The 19,343-nt window shown below is 35.6% G+C and overlaps 1 long non-coding RNA gene and 1 pseudogene across 1 annotated transcript; both read right to left on the minus strand.

Moving 5' to 3' along the window:
* Nucleotides 1-8,394: 8,394 nt before the first annotated feature.
* Nucleotides 8,395-9,531, minus strand: LOC149011677 (transcription termination factor MTERF8, chloroplastic pseudogene; annotated as a pseudogene).
* Nucleotides 9,532-11,042: 1,511 nt separating this feature from the next.
* LOC149011678 (uncharacterized) lies at nucleotides 11,043-14,193 on the minus strand. The gene is made up of 5 exons (XR_016174590.1): nucleotides 14,069-14,193; nucleotides 13,685-13,789; nucleotides 13,519-13,581; nucleotides 11,485-11,544; nucleotides 11,043-11,220 (listed from the first exon to the last, which is right to left on the minus strand). It is a non-coding gene; the product is annotated as an uncharacterized LOC149011678 (long non-coding RNA).
* Between the last annotated feature and the right edge of the window lie 5,150 nt (nucleotides 14,194-19,343).

Here is a 19,343-nt window from a genome sequence, read left to right on the forward strand (position 1 = left end):
GAGAATAGACTAATAGAGTTAACCTGACAATGATCTTTTGGACTCGGTTTTTGAGATATGCATAGTAATTTTAGTCTGACAACCATACTTTTTGGTTAGACAATGACCTTTTTCTTGGAATTAAGTGTTTGAGGTAGACATAAAGTGTTTTATGTTTAAAGAGTTTTTAAACAAAGAGTAACGACTTTATTGTTTTCCAATTTTCGAAATCAAATTTTATTCTGTTTCTCCCTCTTTCATTGCATTGAACTGAGATAAGGAAACGTATGAGTGTAATCAATCTCTGTTTCCGATTTTCTTTTGTTGTAATTCCCTGCTTTGAAAAGAAGGTCACAGAAATATTGTTTTGATACATTTGTTTATTTTGACAATAAACCGTGATAAAGCAAAGAAAGATTAGACATTGCTTTATTTCTCCTTTCTCTCTCTTTTCAACTGTACATCATATTTTTTGAAAAGAAGATGTCAATTTTTGATTTCTTGGAATTCAATTTTGTTGAGTTGACATAAAGTAGTTTGTTTTTTAACTCTAAAAGACATTATCAGATCTGATTTATTTATACTCAGCTTTATGAGATAAGGTAACTTTATGATTGAAGTTTGTTTTGTTAAATCAAAAAAGAGATAGAGTCTCTTACTGATTCGATTGTTTGGGTAACTAAATGTTCAGAAGGTTACAAGGTTTTAAAACCAAAGTCATCAAACGGTTCTTTATTAAATCATTATTTATTTATTGAACCTTGTTGAAGAAAGTCGTTTTGATAAGCTCTCCTTTATTGAATTGAAATTATGAATTTTTTAAAGAAAGCTATCATGATCAATTGTGGTTATCTCTTTTATTCGGTTATTTTTCATCTGCGGTTACTGTAGCATGAATTGATAAAAGTAATTATTGTTGTTTTGGTATTAATTGATACTTTACCAAAGTGAATTGGTTACTGCAACCTATTTTTGGTGGAACCGAAGTGACAACCATTGGTACTGGCTACTAAGATACCCTCAATAGATGCCATATTAACAGTTATAATTATTACCTGTATCTTTCTTTACTTGTTTTTCTTTATATCCAGGGCCAAAAATGGATGTTCCAATTGACATGGTCAAACTACAGACCTTTACTGGATCTGAATTTAATGCCTGGAAAAAAAAACACAATTTGGATTAAGGTATCTGAAAGTGTTCCATACGGTAGAATCCTCTTTTTTGAAAATACTGTTGAGGAGATCACCGAATCAAAATGGAAAAATGATGAGGTTTTTTGCAGAGACTACTTGTTGAATGTCCTGTCAAATAGACTTGCAGACACCTACAGCAAATTTGCAAGTGCTAAAGAAATATGGGACAACTTGGATGCTCAATACAAAAAGGAGGAAGAATTGTCCAAAACTCATCTAGTGGACAAATTCTTGAACTTCAAATTTGTTGAAGACAAAGAAATACTCCCTCAAGTTACAGATCTTGAAAATCTGAGATCCAAACTTGATGCAGAGAAAATAAATGTTTGTGATCAATTTTTTGTTGGGACAATTATTAACAAGTTACCATCGACCTGGCACTCATTTAAAACTGAGATGCATAGGAAAAAGGTACAGGTGGGGCTGGATGATCTCAAACGATTCATACGAATTGAAGATGAGAATAGACTTAGTATTAACTTGGAGATGGGTAGACAAAAATCTGCTGCAAATATGATCTCTAATCCCAAGTATAATTCCAAGCAAACCAAGCCACACAATAGTGAACCCAAGAAGTTGGAGGCCAAAAATACTACCTTACACAAGAAGAAGGGCAAGTGCCACAACTGTAAAAAATGGGGACACTATGCATCTGAATGTAGACTACCAAAAAGGAGTGATGGACACACCAAAAAGAAAGAAGTCAACATGACGACTGATAACACTGAGCCTAGACATTTTGTAGCCATGGTAGGCGCAAAGGAGGTCAAGACTAGTACTTCTTCAGTTGCAAATGGAGCATCAGCCATGGTAACCCATAGAGGAACTGCAAATCTGATTCTATATTCAAGTAAGAAACTAACTTTAAAAGATGTTAAAGTAGTTCCTAATTTAGAAAAGAATTTAATTTCACTTAGCCTTTTATGCAATGCTGGCATGTGTATTTCTTTTCATAGTGGTAGTGTAACTTTAATTGTTAACTCTCAAAGCACGTCTAGTAGCTAAGGGTTATGAATGCAAACTGGTAGAGACACCATATGATTATAACAAAAGCTTATACCGAATAATGGTAAAGCTATGAATCAGTTAGAATATTCTAAACTGATTGGTAGTCTCATGTATGCAATGAGTTGCACTAGGCCAGACATAGCCTATATAGTAGGCATGCAGAGTCGCTTCACATGTAATCCAGTACAGAGCACTGGACTGCCCTTGAAAGGTTAATGAGATATCTTAAGGGTACTACAAACTATAACCTTTGCTATACTGGACATCCTCCAATTTTGGAAGGATATTCTGATGCATCATGGTGCTCAGACATAGGAAACAGCAAATCCACTAGTGGTTATATATTTACACTAGGTGGAGCAGCTGTTGCGTGGAAATCTAAGAGACAGACTTGCATTGCTCTGAGCTCTATGAAATCAGAATTATATGCTCTAGCCTCAGTAGGGGATGAGGCAGAGTGGATAAGAGATTTGATCTTGGATATTCCATTGGTTAACTTGAAGGTAACTTCTTTGAGTTTGTTCTGTGATAATCAAGCAACGACAATGATAGCTAATAACTCACTCTATAATAAGTAAGAGGAGACAAATTAGGCTAAGACAAGCCGTGCTGAATTATCTTATTGAACATTGAGTGATCTCTTTGATTGATGTAAGATCAAAGAAGAACATGGCAGATGCCCTTACAAAGGGATTAGACAAAGATCGAACATTCAAAACTGTGGGGGAAATGGGGTTAAAGACCACAAAGGTAGGTCTTAATCCAAAATTCTATGTTATTTTGAAGTGTTTCGAATATGATCTAGCCATTGTTAGCATCCATGACAATGTACATATTTCAGATAATTTGGTAAGATTGTGAAGTATAAAGCTTTGTGAAGTCATTCCACTTTGATGATGTAGCAACCTTTATATATGAAGCTTGATTACCTTACTATTCCAAACAAGAAATATGAAAATTGTTAAATATGTTTCAATGATGTTATTGTTATCTATATATCATTCCACATCTGATGATATGTCTTCCATAAAAAGATTTGTCATTCCAATTTTGATGATACAATCAACAACTATGTTGGACAAGATGATTATAACATTCCAAATAGAAACATAGTATGGTTCTTGGTAAAAGAAACCATTTAGATCTTGTTCTTGTATAGAAACTTAATGAGAATGCAAATGTTCTTTCAGTCATTATGTGGAAATGTACTAAGTTCTTTTAGTAGAACTAGATACTTGAATTGTATATATATATATATATATATCTATCTAAATGATTGGATTCATTTTCTTATGAAATTCATTGACAATTTACAGGAAATGACGAAAATGGAGGAGAGCATCTTAATCTGGAGCTCGACGAGGATGATTTACTTGATGAGTAAATCGTTTCAAGGCTAGAAGGAACTATTCTTTGTCCATACAAATTAAATAGTTTATATAGAACCTTAATTTGATTTGATTTTGTTTAGATTGATTCTAAAACTAATGATTCTATTTTAAAGTATTCATTTGAATTTAATTGGATATTATTAAATTTGGAAAGTTATGAATGATTCTGTATTGAGTTTGAATATTACATTTCTGGGACTAATCCTAGAGCCATATGTAGAACATAGGAGGAGATTGTTGAGGTATTTGAGTCATACCCAATTAGTTTGAGGTACTCAAGTTATACCCAACTTGTTGTTGAGGTATTTGGGTCATACTCAACTTATGTTCTAATATGAGCCATCAGATTAGTTACGATTTAACGGTGTAATGGGCCTTGCAGGAGAGTCCAATTACCAATAAAATTCAGTATTTATTCTATAATACTAGCTGGAAGCAGCGGTCTGGGTATTCCAAACTAGATACTCAGGGTGTAATGCTTTAAGCAACCTTGTGCTTAAACCCTAACCCTAACATTTTCTACCCTTAAAAAGAAGCTCTAGAAGGTCGCGTGCATTGGAAGTCTGCTATAGCTCCCAAGTTAAATCTTCCAAGCCTCCATCTTTTTGATGATTTCAAAGTAACATTAAAATCTCCGATCACTGTCCACGATAGTCTTGGCATCTGTAAGCCAACTAGATCCAACCACAACTGTCTATGGTTTGCTCTAAAGCAGCGGCCTTACACCACAGTTTGCCCAAAGTCCATTCCCTTCCAGATGAACTCCATGGAAATATGTTGATTAGAAGAGGCAGTAACCATGCAGGGAGATAAATGCTGCTGCTGACTTCTTCACATTCAGCAAGGTATCAAGTATCTGAAGTTAATACTCCTTGGTCTGTCATGATCAAGCATTATTTAGATTGGGATGCCTCTAGGCACCCTTGTTTTCGATTCTAATCTTGTCTTGTGCTCAAAATTTTGCTTTTTGAGGTTCTAGTGAGGTAGGGTGTAATGGAGGCAATTGCTATTGCAGGATTGTGTGCTTGAGTGATATCCTATAAACCTGTGTTTGTGTGTAAAATTGTAAATATTTTATTTTTCCCTCTTAATATAATGGACCATTTAGTGGGGGAAATGAAAAGAAAAAAACCATGCACAAGATTTGAAATATTTCTTTTCCAAAAAACCCTCAAATTCGGAGCGTTGTTAATTTTATGATTATGTACAAAAATACTAAGGACAATTACTGTTACCCCTCATACTATAGCTCAATTACTAATCAAACCCTATTCTTTATGAAATTACTATTGTCCCCTCACTTTTAACGGTGTTAAGCTGTCAAGATTGGATATGTAATGTAGGTTTTGTCAATCATTAGAATTAAGAAACCAAAAAGCAATATTGCCCTCATTTATAACCATAATGAATGCCAGTTTTACCCTTATATTCTTGTCATTTTGAATTTTCTTTTTGAGCAAATTGCTCCAACACCCTGAAATAGAGGGCCTTTAAACAAATTATGTATAATGGTTAAAGGACCATCATACCCTTATGTATAATTGTTGGAAGACCTTCTTGACCCTTGAAACCACAAATTTATATAATGTTGTAATTATGTTTAATTATTTTTAAGTGTAAAACTTAATGTAATTTACAATTAGAAGTCCCTAATTGATTTTCTACCGCGATAAGATCAACAATTCCATGAGCTTGGGCTTTTGTTGTTGACATAAAAATATCGCTTTCCATGTCTTCGAATACAATCCCAAGGGCTTTCCCGTCCTTTGTACCTTGTGAGGGTTTCACAAAGTTTATGTATCTCTTCCACTTTCGAAACAAATTCTTCTGACCAAATTCACAAAAGAAGGATAAATTTTGGCAAAAAAAGGGGGAAATTTGAAGAACACCCAAAATATATAGCAAAAAACACAAACACCCCAAAAATATTTCAAGCTGGCTGAGATACCCCAAAATGTCTCATGAAATGGCAGTTGTCCCCTAGAATGTTAAATTCAATTAAAGGAAAAGACAAATATGTCCTTAAAAGTATTTTTGTATTAAAAATTAAAATTTTCATTTTATCGTATTCTAGTAATTGTAACTTAGAAAGATCAATATAGCTTTTATCCTTTTTTTTCTTTTTTCCTTTTATTTTTCTATCAAAATCTGCAATTTCTTTATTACCCCAAAAGAAAATTTTGTTTATCTGTTAAATATTTCATGATTTCCTGCCAAGAAAAAGTATATATAATCATGATTGATCTTTCATTTCAGACTTTTATCATGTACATTTCTAACATTGTCTATTTCCATTTATTCAATTTATTTCTTTAACCGTATGAACAAAATAAAATCTAATGGATATAATTATTTCAAATTAAAATAAATATTTTACCCCTGTCCATTCTCTCTCTCTCCTCTTCCCGTCTTTAGCGTTCCCGTTTTCTCTCTCTCTCATCTCATCTCATCTCTTCACTCCTATTTCTTTGCGAAGCTTTAACAAGATGTTGAGATGCATTCAAGTACCTTCAATCAGATTCTGTATCGGTTCTGATTTGGTCTAACATGGTTGATTTGATTTGCATGCTTAAATATCGAATTTAATAGGAATATGCTCCAATAGAATCTGAGTTGAGTTGGTTGAATCAGCTAATTCCAATTTGAATCAGTGATTCCTTTGTTTGTAGAGAAAGAGGAGTGAAGAAGGTGAAGAGATGAGAGAGAAGAGAGACAGTAAGATAAGAGGAATGCTAAAGACAGAAACAGGAGAGAGAATCGATTAGGGCAAAATATATATATTTTTAATTTGAAATAATTATAGCCATTAGAATTTTATTAATGGACATGTGTCTCAAACCTTGAGAGAAAAAAAATGGAAATAGACCACATAAAAAATGGACATGATAAAAATCTGAAATTTTCCAATGTATTTAACTCAAAAAGAAAATTTCGACAAAAAGGGTTAAGGGCAATATTATAAAGTCACAAGACATTAAGGATAATGTAGAAATTATGAGATTATCTAAACATTACTTAACGGAATTTGTAACATTATGCAAATTTAATTAAGAGACATTTGGGGGTGTCTTTGGCAATTTGATATATCCTTGGGTGTCTGCTTTTTCACTATTTATTTTCCGGTGTCTCTGAAATTTTTCCCAGAAAAAAAATAATAATAATCTGGCTTTCCTTTTTTTTCTTCTTTCCTTATTTTTTCTTCTTTCCTTATTTAAGTTGTAATAATGTAGAACAATATCCATATCAGGCTTTCCTTTTTTTCTTCTTGAGAATAATCCGGGTATGCTATTTGCCAGAAAGTTATCTGATGGATAGGGAAAAAAATATTAGCTGGAGGAAATCTGGTTCGGTTGGGGAAATAGATGCTTTGAAAAAAAAAAAAAAGAGAAAGTTTAGTGTTGTATAGGGGCACCGACATATGTATAGGCTTTAAAGAATCCAATAGCCGCTTCTAGGTCAGCATATTTTACCCCAAGCTCTCCCAATTTTTCTTAGAAAGAAGTGACTAGACATTTGTCTGAGAGAACTCAAAATCCTCGTACTCTGGTTCGTAAATTGAAGAATAGAATTGTTAGTGATATCAGTTCATGCAACATTTGGGGAGAAAAACCGATATCATTGATTAATTGGACGAATGTAGAGCACATCATGGGAACAAATACCTATCCCAGTCAATCACTAGCAAGCATTTAGAATAGACGAACTAAATCAAACCTAATCTCCCTAGGTGTCTTTATCTCTCAATAAATGTTGCTGCGTAACAAATATTAACTATACACCGACAAGTTCTAAGTTATTAGGAAAATACTCAAAACCATTACTACCACAATGATCATGGAAGCCAAAAGCAAAAGATTGGTGAACATGTAAAATAGATAGTGTTGCATCAAGACCTTCTTGGTGCTACCCCAGTAGTTGGATGACCTCTTAAGAGCTTCTTCTATGTTACCCGAGTAAGAGTATGACTTGCGCTCACAACGAAAGTTAGAGCATCCCAACCAACTGTAAGTTGGGGAACCACCTCCAACACTCAAGATAGTCTAGGCACAACAGTTAAAGGCTTGAGAGGGTTCTTAGAGCATGAGCAATAGGAGTAGATAGTTCTTCATACCTTGCGAGTTTCTTGAGTTGAGTTTGTGTAGAGGTTACTCTAGACGGTCACTCCTTGGATTTCGTCCACTTAGTGAGAAGTGGAGTGAGTTTTCTTAGAAAGCACATTCCCATTCTTTTGTGTTCCCTTAATGGACTTGGACTTGTTACTCCGAGAGTCACTGCCCCATACTTCGTTATGGGAATACGAAGCGATTACTTCCCCAATTGACCCCTTTGACTTAGTATTTCTTCGAAGACTAATCTAAACATGGTTCTCTAGATTTGGAGTACTTGCTTCCTAACCCAGGTCCTTCCCGACTGGGGGTCTTCACATTTATCTGGATAGGATCCTTCATGCTTACCCCAATAGGAGTTCTCCATACCTTACCTGATACGGATTCTTCGTGCTTTTCCCATTCTACCCCAATAGGGGTTGTTCATGTCTACCTTGACAAAGGTTCTTCATATCTACCTCAATAAGGTTTATTCATATCTACCTCGACAGAGGTTCTTCACATCTCCAAATACTTGTGCTTACCTACGTTAAAGTGTGCAAGGGTACTAATCAATTTTTAAATTGCATCAACTAAAGGATGGGACTTTTTTGTGATGACAAAATCCGAACTCTTACCATAGGGCACCTAAATAATGCAACTCTGCTGGAAGTACAAGAGGAATCAAGACAGCTAAACCAACAAAAGTATAATGATCATTAGGTATTATGAACTTCGAATGAATTGTTCTATTGAAAACATGGACAAAAGTATAATGATCAGACAATTAGAGCTTCCACACAAAACAGCTAAACCGACAAATCCATCTCCAAGCATAGATCAATTATTACTTACCTAGGTCAATAATAGATAGTGAACCTGGTATGGGAAGACATAGCATTACAAGCAGTGCCAAGTACACCAGCTGCATGCTGTGTCTAGACATGAGGGTGTAGGCACAACCATGGAACGAAATTTTGCCGGAAGTCGCTGGTTCTCTACCTGGTGAACCCGGCAAACCGGCGAAATCTCGCCGAGATTTCGCCGACCCCTACATTGCTTGAGGAAGTCAACCCGAGGACGCAGCTTCCTATCCTTGCTGACGCTGAAAACATTTGGGTAAACAAGAACAATCTTGAAAATTTCTGGGTCTGTCAAGCCGAGGGAGGACCTGAAGAACTCGGTATGGCTTCATAGTTGCTCCGTGCTGTAGGTTAGGACAGCTGGGAGTTTACGCAAGACGGCTCCCGTGGCAGCTTGATCACCGCCACTAAGCTCAGTGAGAATCGTGATACGTGGAATTAGTTGAGTTTCCAAATCCATCTTAAGAATTGCGGGGCGTCGAACGATCAAGTTGACACCATCGAAATGCTTCAGGTAAAGGATCATCCGCTCGATATCTTCAGTTGGCTTCTTACAGAACGCCATCAGATTAATGTTATTGAGAATACGAAGGAGCTCTTCCTCCGGAATTCCTTGACTATAAAGCAATTCAACCTTTCCGGCAACACCCTCAAAAAAGTCTAGTTTTGTAGACGTCAAAAAACGACCTAGCTTCACGGGTTCGATCTGCCCCTTCAAATCATCCCTCAAAAAGCAGAGAAGCCGTCCAATTTGTTCCGCTGTGAGTATTTCGGGGCGTTCGACCATCAAACGATAGAGAGTAAAACCATGAATTCCAACCGATTGCAGGAACTAACTCGGCCTTCGCAGGACTTTAAAGTCGCAAATCTCGCCGAAAAATCATAGTTTCGCCGGAAAATCGTCGATTTTCCGGCGAAATCTTGAAATATCGATTTCGACCCCTTTTCGCGCGCTCTCCGCTGGGCCGGGCGAATCCAGCTCCGCTGATTCACCTAAATATCCTTCCATGGGCACAACACGCTAGTAACATGAATCTAACCATAAACTAAAAAGGTAAGTATGAACAAATTATTAAAACCAAAGCAAATGCCATGTGACCATTGAAGTAATCATTGTAGATTGATAGTAATCATTATTATTATTACCAAAAAAAAAATGAACAAATTATTAAAACCAAAGAAAATGCCATGTGACCATTGAAGTAATCATTGTAGATTGATAGCATCGCCTATATCAAGCTTCTTGGCGCCGACAAATGTACTCCAACCGGTGGTAAACATGTGGCACCCTGATTGTCCTACATCAAACAAAAAGCATGCATTTTAGAATCTTTGGATGGAAGAGACAAAAGTAAATAATAGGGTTTTAAGGAAGAAGCATTGGTACAATCTATGTATATAGACTAGTAAACCATTTGCCAAATGAACCATAAATTATAAATAAGAACCCAAACAAATTGAGTTCGCACGTAGGCCACAACATAGTACCCAATATTAATGCTTGAATCTTTCAAAAGACCTAATAAATAAATAACAAAGATAATGCAATACATCCACAAAAAACATGGGTGAAGTGCCAAACTACCCCATGTAAATCAAGCGTCACAATACCCTGTGACGGGGTTTTGAGGGACATATCCTATGACAAGAAATGAGATCAGATATTACATGATCATCATTAATTATCAAAAATCATCGAAAGAAAACACTGAAGAACATAGGACTCCAGAAAGAATGAATATTGTTCTTAATGAAACTATAGAGATATGGAAGTACTGACCAGAGGTGGTAGACATTCCTCAGCATATTTCTTTGGAATGGTTAATCCACCTTGTATGCTTATATCTGATATAGTCAGTCTTTCGTAGGAGTAAACTCTAGTTCTTTGAGGTTGAGGACCACCCACAACTTCCAATTTAAGTGCCTTTTTGCTGAAGGACACACAATATAAACAATAAGACAATATCATAACAAATCTAGATAAACTAACACTAAAACCAAATTCAGCAAAGCCGAAGGCAATACCTTCATTCCGGATATTAGTGTGATATCTGCAAATAGATCATCATGCTCGCTTCGACCTACAAAATCATATAAATTTGGATTAAGGTTGGATTTGGATTTAATAGACCAGCTACATGTGCACAAAAACTTTATTCTATTTAACCATAAAAAGAAAAAAAATTTGACCCTATACATTAGCAAAAACTAATTCAATTTTAAAAAACACATGCAGGAGCATGCACATGCAAGGTTGAAGCCCAATGTTGAAAACCCAGAACACATTCTGGCAAGTCTCACTTTCAATCCGACTAAACAAGATTTGGAGCCTTGGTGAAACCATGATAAGGATACCTTTCACTGGATGTTAACAATTGTGCATAGCATCATCGATGGTACGTTAAAGGCATGACTTCCATCAGCAAGGTCAAAGATAGGTTCATCAATTGTGAATGCAGTAACCTAAATGAAATCCCATTTTAGTACTTAGAAACAAATTATGTATGAAGTAAATTAATCAAAAACCTACTATTTGGAACACATTTAAATTAGCTATTGAAGATTTATGTAGGAAGAACAGAACCTGTTCGATATGTCCTTGGGGAAAGTAAAAGATCTTCTCCCCAATGCAAGGAATAGACATGCTGATGCCAGCACATTTGTCCCACAATGCAACATGGGAAGTTTCTTGCTTCAGCTGAGGTGAAAATAAAAAAATAAATGAAACAGAAAAAGAGAAAGCTGTTTCCTCAAAGTTCAAAAATAACAAAGAAGTTCTTTGTCCGTGAACCCAAAAATAGAACATGATGAACCAGAGAAAATGAGTATTATAGAAGATCCTACTGAACAATCAAAGAGACAAAACTCAGTGAGACTACAACATCAAATGACATCATATTGAAAAAAAAAAAAAAAAAAAGGAAGATTCCAATTAATAATAATAATAATAAATTGAAGTCACCTTGGTTAGTATCAGTGATTCTGGGGTTGACCTCCTGCCTGCTTTCTGTTGCCATTGCACCTAAGAGATAAAATAAATACAAAATGGTATAAGAAAACAAAGACTACTATAGGAGATGCAAGTAGGGCTCTCCAAGCTTCTCAACTTACTTGGACCAACATAGAGAGAGGTTTTCACTCATAATAATTAGGTATCTTACAGAACACTCAATATGGGACTTCCACCATCATCTATACCTCCACCCTCACACACAGGTCCCTCGTTTATACCAGAAAACTGTTACATCTCTTTCTCTCTCACCTCATTTTTACCTCTTTTCTTCACTTTTATTTGACATTTATTGATGGTAGTCCATACTCCATTAGTTCCACTATTTATCGATGGCAATCCATACTCTATTGGATGCACCATTTATTGCCGGCAATCAATACCCCGTTAGTTAAATCCAATTAAATCATCGATTTTTTATTTTGTTTTATTTTTTCTCAAAAAGTTACTTAAAAGTGTTCTTTATGGTAAAATGGTAAATGATAAATTTCGTTAGACTTTTTTGGTAAAGTCAAATTTCTTGAAACTGGACACGTAATTATGGGAGAATTGATAACCCATATGGTGCTAACTCCCAGTATGTTAGTAGCTCATGTTTTGCTATGTTGATCAAGTGTTCATATATTTAATGTTTAAATCATAATTTCAAATCTTAGAAATAACCTTTCCCGAAATAGATGTATATGGCATATATTTAACCCCCTCAATGGGTCTAGAGGATCCTACTAATTATTGCAAGTCTTGTCAACTAATTAAATATGATTAATTAAAGAGAAGTTTTCTTAAGTTAGAATAAGTAGTCAAGAGTATCTCTTTCTTCACAAAGAAAATGGTTATATTGCCTTTCTATGTATGGTCTTTTGCTGCCCACCCCTCAAGAAGTGTTACCCAAAATTCATGCCACCTTTTGAGTTATCCTATATATCAATTAGATAGATCCCTTTAGGTTGAAAAGACATCCCTTGCCATTAAAAAGTTATAGTTAAATGTTAATGAAATCAAGTTAAATTGTTTAAGAATTTTTTTCTTTCTTTCTTCATGTATGTCTAAGTTGGTTGCACAAAACATCTCTATATACTCGAACTGGTGAGCTAGCATAGAAACATTACCAATCGTATACTTAGAATCATATATCATCAACTGATCCACTTACACAAAAGTTAATAAAGGTTGACTATTCTTCAAATGTATATGGATGCTTGGGATGAAACAACCTTAATAAAGGTTAACGCAAAACCTTACCTAACCAAACCAAGACCAGTTAGAACTAGGATAGGGTTAGAATACCCTTGAAATGACCAAGCATAGGTTGAGAGTATATTAGGTCTGGATTGAGTTGAGCATGGATTCAGTTGACGTTTCAATGATTCGGCTAGGGTATCATAGCCCAACCCAACCCTATCTCGAATGTCTAGGATTTCAGAAAATAATTTTAAATAAAGGAGTGGCGATCGGAAACTTAATATTTTGGAATTTTTAAAGTTCAAACTCATTGGAGGAAATGACCCAATTAATGCGGGGAAGGTGGATAATGTATTCGATTAAAGGGACACGTCATCACTCTAATTGTCACCAACATATTTTACTATACTAGCTGTCACCAACAAAATCAGATTCACATTCACTCTTGTTGGTGACAAAATAATAACACTTTTAGTTAGAAAAAATCAGATTTGTTTATGATAACACTACAAAACAAAGGCAACTTCTCCAAACTAATATAAGAAGTGGCTAGAACATAGTACAATATTAAGTCTAAAACATACCTCACGTACTCTAAATTCAAACAAAACACTACCATTTTTAATCAGAGGTGGCAGTTAAATGCTGTTTCATACTCCTTAGAGAGGGAAAAAAAACATCAAATATTACTGCCATTTATATTTAATAATATATTCTCTTTTAAGCTATTGAACATTATCTCACACATACAAAATATGTTCTAGATTTTGAAACATCAATTACGTGAATAGGAAACAAACAAACCTTATAATCATCTGGTAAAACGTTGATCCGATGTCCATATCCATCTTTCGTATCATTGTTTTGCTGAGATAGAAATATCATAATTACTTACTTTGTATGATCTAATATGGCGAATAAAATCAGATAGGAACTTATGAAGTAATTATATGAAAATAACTAATACTACCTTGTTATAACAAGGAATGGGAGGCGACTCTTCTAGATGGAATTCTTCGTCAATTATTTTTATGATGTGCCAAGTGATAGAGTGCTTTGGCCCCATATCAATCATCTGCAAAACAACTATAAAGTTAACTCAATTTATATATTGAACAAAATCTAATCATCCACCAAATAGATCTTTAGTCCCACACCTCCATGGAGGAAATTAACTCAGAGTTCTAGTTTTCAATTCATCAGGCTCTCTAATTTGCCTTCGATGAAAAGGAACACATTGATTTTATCAATATGATTAAAGTCCTTGATCATGAATCATGAAAGAATGGAAGCGAGTGAGTCTCAGAGGAAGGAAATGGGGATTTCAGAGGCAAAACAAAATCAGAATTCATACCTTGGTGAGTATTAAGGAGCCAAAGGGATGAAGGGAGCTACCATAGAAGATGCAGATGATCAGATTCCTTCCTCAAGAGCGGCTGGGGTTATACTGTTGAATGAGACACTAATTCCTTGTTCCAAAACATAACGTTTTATAGTCTAAACCTCTAGGGTTGGCAGGATGCAAATCTGTTGGGTTTTTATTAATCGGCTCAACTTTGGTTCGGGTCAAGAGGATGTTGTAGTGAACCGAAACTGAACCCTAAAACCATCTTGGTTCTGACGTTTGGCAATTTATTTAACAGAACTGATATTTTGTTAAGATTCCTATTCGAATACTCCTGATTCCAAAATTGAAACTCAAATCTAAGAATTTTAAGAGGACGGAATTTAATCGAGGGAAAGTTGTACAGAAAATCAATTCTGGCATACGAATACCTCAAAAAACTTGCAAACATAGCATTCCATAGTGGTTAGTCTTTGCTGATGAGGGTGAACCACAGCCCCAGTAATGCCGCCGAAATGATCTGTTGAAGTCTACCACTTTACCAAAAAAGGATTTTTTTTTTTGGTGTGGTGGGAGAAGGATTTGGCTTGTACAGGTTCCAAATATGATTTGGCTTTCACATCGGAACATAATCTCAAAAATTAGAACCCCTAGTGAAAACATGAAAACATCTTCTTCTGTTGATACTCCTAAGAATACTCTTTATTGTCTTTTCGGGCCTTTTTTGCTCATTGTAGTACTAGTGGTGCCTTGTGAAATTTCCAATTTATTCCACCTTTTGTTTTGAGAGCTTATCATATTTCTTTCTTAGGTAGCTTGTGTAATTTTTTTTTTCCTAGAAAAAATTATTCACCCAAAAAAAAATTTTACTATTTTTTTGTTGAAGGAAAAAAAATTATTCTCCCCAAGAAAGAAAATTTTATTATTTTTTTTTGTTAAGAATCAAGTTATAAACTCAATGATATTCCACTTACAATTTTTCTGATTTTTTGATTTAGTTTTATTTATTTATTTTGCAATATTTTCCTAAATAGCTAGCATGACAAAGAAGAGGAGCAAGGAGCCTTTTAGAAAGGTAAGTTAATCTCTGAAAATATTTTAGTTGCATTGGAATTAACAAATACGTTGCACACTTTGGTTAGGGGGTGGGATGGGTTTGAAACTTGACATTAAAAACACCTATCATACCTTGTATTCGGAATTTTTTTATTAGATATTTTGATGAGTTTGGGGTCTTAGGGTGCGGTGGCTTCATGAGTTACTGGCAACCTCTAAAATTTCTATTTTACTAAGTGGGGGCTAGATGGTTTCTTTGGAGTGGAGAGCAGTTTGCGTCAAGGGGACCCTATTTTGCCCTTGTTATTTTTATTTGCTGAAGAACTCCTACGTAGGGGCATACGTGCAATGATAATTAAGGGGAATCTAAAATTTTTGTTTTGTCCAATGGGTATGGAGGTTCCCTCTTTTCTAATGTATGTTGATGATGTCTTCATTCGTGCTAATTCATCTCCAATATATGTCAAGGCCTTAGTAGAATTTTTAAGTAAATATGAAGAATGCTCCGGGCAGCAAATAAATTTGGAGAAAAGTAAGCTTGTTCATCGTAGGATAACTCCTCATAGAAAACACATGATTGCAGAGCTTTTCCATATCTTGGTTACTCACTTCCACAAGATATCTTGGGGTGGATATTTTTAGAGGAAGAGTTGAACAAGGCTGCTGCTAGTACAGTGTCTGTTAGAAACGTGGGTGTGTGGGAGAGGGAGCGGGTTGGGTGGTTGGCGTGTGAGAGTGAGGTGGAGATAGGGATTACATGGTTTGGTTGTTTTGTCAACCGCGTCCATGGGAATAATTAATTGTGCTTCCTTAATTTAGTGATTGTATTACATCTTACATATATAAACTAGAGCCCTTGTTCATCACAAGTCTAGCACACTTAGACTTTAGAGCCCCCCCCCCCCCCCCCCCCCCCCCCCCCCCCCCCCTGCCCCCCGGGGGGGGGCCCCCCCCGGGGGGTGGCGCGGGGGGGGGGGGGGGGGGGGGGGGGGGGGGGTTTGGTTTGGGGGGGGGGGGGGGGTGGGGGGCCGGGGGGGGGGGGGGGCCCCCCCGGTTGTTTTTTTTTTTTTTTTTTTTTTTTGTGTGTGTGTATTTTATAGAAGAAAGAGAAAGAAAACCCCCCCCCCACACAAAAAAAAAAAAGAAAAGACTTTAGAGTTCTGTTTACACAAGTATAGCTAGGTACTAGGGTTTGAGTCCAGTCCATACCATTAAACCTATTAAGCCCAATTGGAATACATGTATCCATAAATAGAATAATAGAATCTAGGGTAGGGTGAAATTAGGGTTTAGGAAAAAAGATGATAAAAGGAAGTAAAAGAGAGACACAAGACTTTTACGTGCTTTAGTTGGATAGTGCAACCTACACCCATGGGAGAGGATGAGTTATTTTTTTATTCAATGATGCTTGTAATACATCACCTATAGAAAGACTCTCTCAAATATGAGTCCTTGTTTCCTATTCTTCAAGGACTCTTGTCATCACACACTTGTAAAGTTCTAGTTACATCAGGCTTTTGTGTAATACAACTCTTGTAGAGTTTTAGAGTACATGAAATACTAGATAAGAGATGGTGGCTATGGCTTTACAAGAGTCATAGTGTGATGCGGTAAAAAAATGCTTTACATGGATAAGGTTGAGATGGAGTAGGACACTTGCTGGCATTGACAACTTGAGATGGAGTGACGGTTAGGGTTGGTTTCTCCTTAACAATGTATTATCTAATACCTTTATGTAGAATAACACTTAAAGCTTTTGCTAATTTAACTCATCTAGTTAAAATCATTTTTTCTTAGGAAGAACTCTATGGTTAAATTTTTGAGGTAAGGAAAAACCTCAACTACGATCTATTACATATGAATATATTCAATGCTTAGTTGGCAAAAGTCCAATGCTTCCTCATAGGAGGTTAGAGTTTGAATCCCCTCAAGGCCACGAGCGAAATACATCGCCTATATTAATTATATAAATCTCTCATGAGGAATTAGTCAAGGTGCACGTAAGCAGGCTCGGATGAACCTTAGATCCCAGAATAAATAAATAAATAAAAATATATATATACACACACACACACTAGTAAAAAACGTGCAAATGCACGTAGTGATATATGGAGAAAAAATTGAAAGATTTTTTTTTTTGGGGGTAATAGAAAGAAAACAATTTTGAGGCAACTATAAATTTTAAAAACAAATGAAAAATAATCATATTAAACATCATTTTATTTTGTGACTTTCGAAGTCATTAATTTATCTCTATACCATTTTATTTGTCATTCTAATGCTTAGGTATTCTTTTTCTTTTCAATGTATACAATTTTTTTGACTTTGATATCCAAGAGGTACTTCAAGTGCAGAATGATTTACCTTAAGGAGCTTTACACCAAATAGCAAACAATATATATAAAGCAAGCATCATTGAAATTCTTTTGATGTTTATATTATGACCGAAAATCTTTGATGTTTATATATTCTTTTAAATATTTTTTTTTTTATTTTATTTTATTCGTTATTCATTTTTAACATAAATCCTTTAAAGTACAAAATAGTTCGGCTATAAAATCTAAGAGGTGCTAACAGAGCCTAGTTTGCTTTACTGTACATTGGAGAGTTTTGTAGCAATAGAAAATAAAATATATAACACGAGCAATCAATTCTTAATGATGGTAATTCTTTGGTTTGTTAAGATTGGGTCTCAATTTAAAAAATAAAAAATGAAGAATAACATAAATAAAGCAAGAAAATTTACCGATTTTAGAAAGGGGACAGGGTTTCTTAAATTGCATGACAATTTATTAAATTTCTTCTTTAGAAAATTCCATGTTCACTAATCAAATTCCACTTCCATATAGATAATTTATAATTTAAGTGATACCTTTATAGAGGTTTGGTCTTGAACTTGTAAAGAAGCTTTTTTTCTTCAAGTTATCAAGTGACCGCTACGTTTTCAAACTTGTCAAACTTTTTTTCTCTTTTTTTGGAGCCAAAGTTTGTGCATACTTGTTCAATCCGCGGAGGAAACGAGAGGGGAAAATAGGGTTTCGTAGAGTTGGATTCATGTTTTCCTTCTTTATGGAGATCGTTTGAGATATCTTTTGGTCTTTAAGGGTTTGATTCTGCTTGTTCTTATGTCTTTCCTCTTTTCCCGAGCTCGAAGATCTGGATTTCGCAATTCGGCAAGTTGGCTGATTGAGGTGGTTGGATTTCCCTCCTGGTAGTAGTTTCAGCTATGATGGAGACCTTTTTGTTCATTTCCAGTGCTCTCTATTATGACTTGCCTTGATCTCTTTCGGATCGAGAACATTTCTCTTCACGTGAAACTCAACTGCCTAGGTAGGGATCTTTATACCTTTTCCCCATTGGCTATGGATCCACTTTGTTCGAGGTTGGTGCTTCTCTCTCCTTTTCTCTGGTTTTCCCCAATTTTAACAGCATAATTTCTCTTCATTATTTTGATTGATGGTTGCTGCTTTTCACTTGTGTTTATTTCTGCATTTATTTCAAATCATTTTTATTGGTTGCATGAAAAATGCTTTCTTGAAACTTGGTTTATCTGCGATGATCTGTGCATGTTTTTGCTTGTGGGGCTCGATATGATATTTGAGCATGATTTACCCTAGAAACCCTCCCTCTTCTATTAGCCTTATCTCATTTTCTTCCCGAAAACTCTTTGTCTTCCCCTCTACCTGCTGCTCTCTACCTTTCCCTGACGGCGATAGGCTTTCATTAGGTCTACTTTCCCGCAGTTCTCATCTTCTAATCTCTCCATGATTCTTTCCCGTCCAGACTCATTGGCTATTTCTTCTACTCTTCGTCTATATATCTTCGAAGATGGTTTTGTTTACCTTATCCCATAGGAAACCTACATCAGGTGTTCGACACGATTAGTGTTAGTAAAATTGTGTTCAGGTACTCTGTGGCTGAGGCTAGTATGGCAAACCCATCCCCTGCTCAATCCTCCTCCCACCTCCACTCTGATTCTCTCAATTTTCTCCCAAATGACCCTTCAGCTGAGAGATTAGCAGCTGACTTTGCTGCGAAATTAGACCTTCCTGTTCGCCCTATTCACAAAGTCTCTCTTTCGTCACAACAACTCAATGAAGTGTAGCAAGACCTCAAATATACTATCATTGGGTGGGTTCACATGACTTATTCGAGTTGGGGTCCATGAGGATGGAAACTAAATCTGTGTGGTTCCATCTCATTGGCCCTTGATAGATTCATCATCAAA

Source organism: Hakea prostrata, chromosome 7, assembly GCF_041222555.1.
Source record: "Hakea prostrata isolate BN-2017 chromosome 7, UWA_Hpros_2, whole genome shotgun sequence".
Taxonomy (NCBI): Eukaryota; Viridiplantae; Streptophyta; class Magnoliopsida; order Proteales; family Proteaceae; genus Hakea; species Hakea prostrata.